At 37.0% G+C, this 6,002-nt stretch overlaps 1 long non-coding RNA gene across 1 annotated transcript; it reads left to right on the forward strand.

Moving 5' to 3' along the window:
• The first annotated feature begins 352 nt into the window (after positions 1 to 352).
• On the forward strand, positions 353 to 4,695 carry LOC307047661. The gene is made up of 3 exons (XR_013810520.1): positions 353 to 433; positions 1,128 to 1,207; positions 3,295 to 4,695. It is a non-coding gene; the product is annotated as an uncharacterized lncRNA (long non-coding RNA).
• Positions 4,696 to 6,002: the final 1,307 nt, after the last annotated feature.

Consider the following 6,002-nt stretch of genomic DNA (forward strand, 5'->3'; position numbering starts at 1 on the left):
ACCAAATTTACCCTTGTATAAAATATCCACACTTGTATAAAATATCCACGTAACTGTGAACAAAATTTGGAGTCACAGAAGAAAAAAAAAAGTTTTGTAGCTTGTAGAAAAAAAATGAACTTAGAAAAATACACTTGCTGAAAAATGAATATTTTTTAAATATATTTTCCAGTACAACTGCAACTTGGTTGTTACAACCTCTCAAATCAGGTCTGTGGCAGTATAAATCGACGAATCTGCAGCCTTGACTTTTGCTACACGTCTTGCGATAAATGTGTCGCAAAAGTAATTTTCACCTGTAGATGTGGGGGGAGGGAGGGGGGTTGGAGCGAAGGGGCGGAGCTATCAGAAAGACGAGGCTCGGGTGACTGGAGACTGCGGGGCTAACGGTTCGTGTCGCTACCAGTCCGCTGACATGGCGCGTCAATCAACGGTAAGTTTTGCCCATTACTTGCCCAGTATTACTTTGAATATTATTATTGTGATTGAGGATTAAATCCGCTTTGAAGACCCCCGTTTTATATCGTGCAGTTTAGCGGCAAAATAACATCAGCTAACGCTAGCTTTGTTTAGTTTATGCTAGCTAAACAAGTAGTGGTTGTAGTCTACAGCAGTAATTAATATATTATAGCCTCCTGCTTTGGCACTAACGGTTGATAACCGTTTATGAAAATAAAACCAATTGAACTGTACTGAAATAATCACAAGTTTTATAATTGTCTTGGGCTCCTGTTGTGTTTTTAAAGCCTTTGGAAATTATCCATGCTATTTTCTATTTAGCTAACGTCGAAGTAGTGTATGTGAAATCAACCTCACAATAAGATGTGTGTATATTACAATTATTAATGTCATATTTCAAGATGATTACTTAGATATTACAATATGGTTGGTTAAGCTGGAGTTCATTATTGAGCTTACACATTAACGTCAGTCATATCTGAAGAACGAACCCAAACCTTTTTGTTTTTATGAATTGCATTACCAAATTGATATCAAATAAACAGTAAGCATTGGTAACACAACTTCCAACGTTACAGTAAAATAAAAAGGACCCTGACTCGGACAATACACAATCCAACATGTTCAACAGAAGATAATATATACATTTATATATCTGTTTGTTTAAGGTGTCCAGGTGATGCAGGCAGGCTGGACCAGAGAGTGAGAGAAATAACTGGACTCCTCACAGAAGTGAACTTCAGCTCAGGTACAAAGACTCTTTTTTTCATACTGTACAAATAATCAAGAAAGATATTGGTTTAAATAAATGAAGTATTGACTTTAATACACTGATATACATTCCATTATAAAACGGACAAGTCAAATCAAGCAATCTGATTGGTTCTTAGCCGTGATATACTGAGCGTATACCACGGGTAGAATTGTAAGTTACTTTTCACAACAAGTCAGTATCCCTCCGCGTCTGAGAAAAACAGTATACCGTTGGGTTGAAAAGCAAACTGCAGGCAGTTTGCTTTTCATACTGGGGTCCTTTTTACGCAGCGGTCCAGACATAGACATCAAAGGACAAAACATATTCAGTGTGCAGTTCCTTTGGCATTAGGGCAGGGTTTCTAGACACTTTCCAAGGTTTGACATAATGAATTGTGCTACTTTTAAAGCAAGCAACGATGTTTTCAAATCTGTAATCAAAGAGGTCCGCAAAAACACTATCGACCAATCAGATTGCTTGATTTGACTTGTCAGTTTTATAAATATATTTAAATTTCTTCCGTTATGAAACAAACTTACAAAGCATAAGATGGAAACATTTAAGATTAACTTCGACCTCCGGGGGGGTCTTACTATGGAGGAGTGGATTTAGGAGTGCCCATCTCCAGAAAAAAAAAGCACCTAAACGACGGCATGCAGAGCTACGTGAAGAGCAGGTAGACCAACTGGAAAAGTACCACCATTAAAAAGCTTTCTGATGCGGGTCTTGAAACAAAGCAGAGAAATGATGACCGTTAGTGGCCACAGGTGCGAAAGCTCTCTCCAGAGCTACTGGAAGCCCAATCTCGGGGACCGGAGAAAGTGGAGCAATATTCTCGCCACGCCAAGCAACAGCCTAGAACAACATCAACCTATACAAGTGACCACGTAAGCCATGATGCTGGACAGTTTTTCTGTGGGTGCACAATAAACGGCAACATACAAATGAATGTAAATAAATAGCCTAATAATAATAATAATAATAATAATGGATTACATTTTTTATTAGAGCGCTTTTACAGGTGCTGAAAGCGCTTTACAAATACACATTACACATATTAGACATGTAAGAGTCATTACTGTGGACATTACCCACAGGAGCAAATGCGGGTAAAGTGTCTTGCCCAAGAACACAACAGCCTGACGCAGTGGCGGCCGAGGTGGGATTCGAACTGGAGTTCACCAACGCCCCTTGATCTGATGACCAACGCTCTAACCACTGCGCCAAAATCACCCCGTTATAATAAATATAAATATAAAGAATAAATAAATATTTATAATAATATTTCCCATAAATAATGGATCAACGCTCTCTGTCTAATATGTTCGCTAGCTGTTAGTGTTGTTGCATAGCAACCACCTCGCACTATGTTTCGTGCAGAAGGCAACGGAGGGACTACTTTATTTTGAACATCATTATTTACTAATAAAAACTATTTAAATTAGAGTGTGTATTTTTCTTTCATATTGCCACACTTGGTAACCGTTTTATAAAAGCAATAGCTCACTTCAAGCGGTGATATATGCTCATTATATCACAGCTAAGGGGGTTGTCGACCCTCTGCTTCGCGTCGGGCCGAACCACGCCTCTCAGCTGTGATATAATGAGCATATACCACGGCCTGTCGTGAGCTATTAAACAATACTAAATACTAGATCACCTACACATCAGTTAAGTTGAGAGTTTTTTCCATGCAAAAGGTTACATTTAGATGTTAACAAGCAATATGACTTTGTCAGCTTTCTAATTTAATGTATTGAAGGCAAAGCTATTTAACACATGGTGAGAACTGCTACTATTTATCTCTCAATATTGTCTGTAAAAACGTGGTAAAATGTAATCTTTCAGTGAGACAACAGAGCAAGCTTCTACAGTTGCACTACGTTTGGATAACAGTTAAATATTATTTTGATAATAAAATATATTTCAATGTTGATGAATCTCATACTGTTCATTCATAATCTGATTACAATTACAAAATAATTATATCTACAGCCCCTAAACACACAAACACACCTCTTTCATAAATAACACACTTGTTCTGCAATAATATGTTTTATGTTTCCTGTCATTTTTGTTAGGAAAGGACATGCCTGAAAGACACGACTCAACATTTTCTCCTTCTCTGAGGGTCAAGAAGAACATCCAAGAAGAAAATTAAAAGCTGATGTTATGAGATTTTAAAACCAGTACAGGACATTCACTAAGAAACTACTTTTATTGTGAAAACAAAGATCTGCACACCGAATATTTTTGTAGTCTAAGGACCATCATTTGTTTGTGACGCTGCCTGCACCTCAAAGGGGTGGTTATAGTCAGGCTTATAAAGTGTGGCGAAAAACATAGTCAGCTGATGGGATGCATCTATTTCCACATCTACACTCCATCAGCTGATTATTTGTATTTGCCTCACTTGTGCCTTGTACCGCAGAGTTTGCAACATCACAAATAAATGGGGCTAATCTTCAGTCAGATGTGAATGTGTAATCTAATATTTTCAGTAAGAATAATGGACAAATAATGGGCTATATAAATAAACATTGATTGACAAAAGGAGTGCAAATACAAATACAATTTATTGAAATGTGAACCAAAAGTTAATCAAAAATGTTTTAAATAAAAAGCACATATAGACAGAAGGTGTAAAACTATTAAATGTATAAGTAAACACATTTAGTCAAATAAAGTGACAGACTAGGCCTGTGCAGTTGGTATCAGCTTTGCCCAGCATGGGCTCCTCCATCAGGCCTGGTCCTCCTCGCAGAGGAAAGACCCTCAGTCCTCTCCAAACCAACAGACAGGACGTCCATCACACAGAGGTTTCTCCCTGAAGTCTCTGCAGCTCTTTGGACACCACGCTGTCTCAATCCGTCCACACTGAATATGAGAGGGGGAAAATGGAAATAATAAATGCTTTAGACAATAAGAAATATAAAGTTGACAGTTGAGTTGCTCAGTTTTATTAGATTGTCAATAAATACTATTACTGTATTTTATATCAGGTTAAGAGGCACCTTCAAATAAAGATTGGTCTTTAAATCCATTTTGTCTAAAGTCAACTGGTACTTAGTTTTAATAATACAGTCTGGTTATTATGCTGTTTGGAGGAGGCATCACAGGTAATAGTACTAACTAGCTACCATCACATGTACCTTAGCTTGACTTAAATGTATTAAACGTATAATTAAGTGATGGCAAAATATAAATAACTAATGTCATGAAAACATATTAATATTTGCTTGATTCCAGAGTTGAATTCAACACAATTGCATACAAACATCAAGGGATTTTAAGATTCTGAAGTCTTCGTTCTAAATAGAAAATAGCATGGATAATTTCCAAAGGCTTTAAAAACACAGCAGGAGCCCAAGACAATTATAAAACTTGTCATTATTTCAGTACAGTTCAATTGGTTTTATTTTCATAAACGGTTATCAACCGTTAGTGCCAAAGCAGTAGGCTATAATATATTAATTACTGCTGTAGACTACAAACACTACTTGTTTAGCTAGCATAAACTCAACAAAGCTAGCGTTAGCTGTCTACCTGACGTTAAATTCGCCGCTAAACTGCACGATATAAAACGGTGGTCACAATCACAATCACAATAATAATATTAAAAGTAATACTAGGCAAGTAATGGGCAAAACTTACCGTTGATTGACGAGCCATGTCAACGGACTGGTAGCGACACGAACCGTTAGCCCCGCAGTCTCCAGTCACCCGAGCCTCGTCGTTCTGATAGCTCCGCCCCTTCACTCCAACCCCCCTCCCTACCCCCACATCTACAGGTGAAAATTACTTTTGCGACACATTTATCGCAAGAAGTGTAGCAAAAGTCAAGACCGCAGATTTGTCGAGTTGTAATGACTGATTTGAGAGGTTGTAATAACCAAGTTGCAGTTGTAACGGAAAATATATTTTAAAAAATATGTATTTTTCTGCAAGAGGACATTTCATCACTAAGTTCATTTTTTTTCTACAATCTACACAACTTTTTTTCTTCTTCTGTCACTTCAAATTTGGTTCACAGTTACGTAGATATTTTATACAAGTGTACATTTGGTTCACAGTTGTGTGGATATTTTATACAAGTGTAAACTTGGTTCACAGTTACGTGGATATTTTATACAAGTGTAAATTTGGTTCACAGTTACGTGGATATTTTATACAAGTGTAAATGTATGCACACAAGCTCAGATCTTTTTTCTGGAAGTGATCACATCGGGTTTTACACGCTCTCACATTTTGCACCATATCTACCTTCATAAAAATGGCTCTTTAGGTCAAAAAGGTTGCAGACCCCTGACCTAGGATGAAAATGACAGGCCTCTCTCATATTTTTAAGTTGGAGAACTTGCACAATTGGTGGCTGACTAAATACTTTTTTGCCCCACTGTATATATGCATTTATTTATTTTTTCCCCAGTTTTCTATATTTCTATACATTTTTTACGCAATAATGCCAATGTTATATTAGGATGATTCACGGGAGGGCTACTCCCCATAAGCTATGCTTCAGCCCTCCCACTTCTACTAATTTTGTTTATCTTTTTTGGATGAATTAGTAGAATACATAATACAAAATTAACGCTTTCTTCATCAGCAGTAAATACCGGACAGTTGGGTAATGTGAGATAATTCCATATTTTATTGATATGAGACATTTATTTTCTCTAGTTGCATTTTTCTTATAATCCCAAAGGTATAATATTTGCAGGATAATAATTACACACAGGGAAGACAATTATCTCAGAGTTTCTGGAAGCTGCAGCGTGTGAGTTGTCAT

Source organism: Notothenia rossii (genome assembly GCF_949606895.1).
Source record: "Notothenia rossii genome assembly, chromosome: 7".
In the NCBI taxonomy this organism is placed as follows: Eukaryota; Metazoa; Chordata; class Actinopteri; order Perciformes; family Nototheniidae; genus Notothenia; species Notothenia rossii.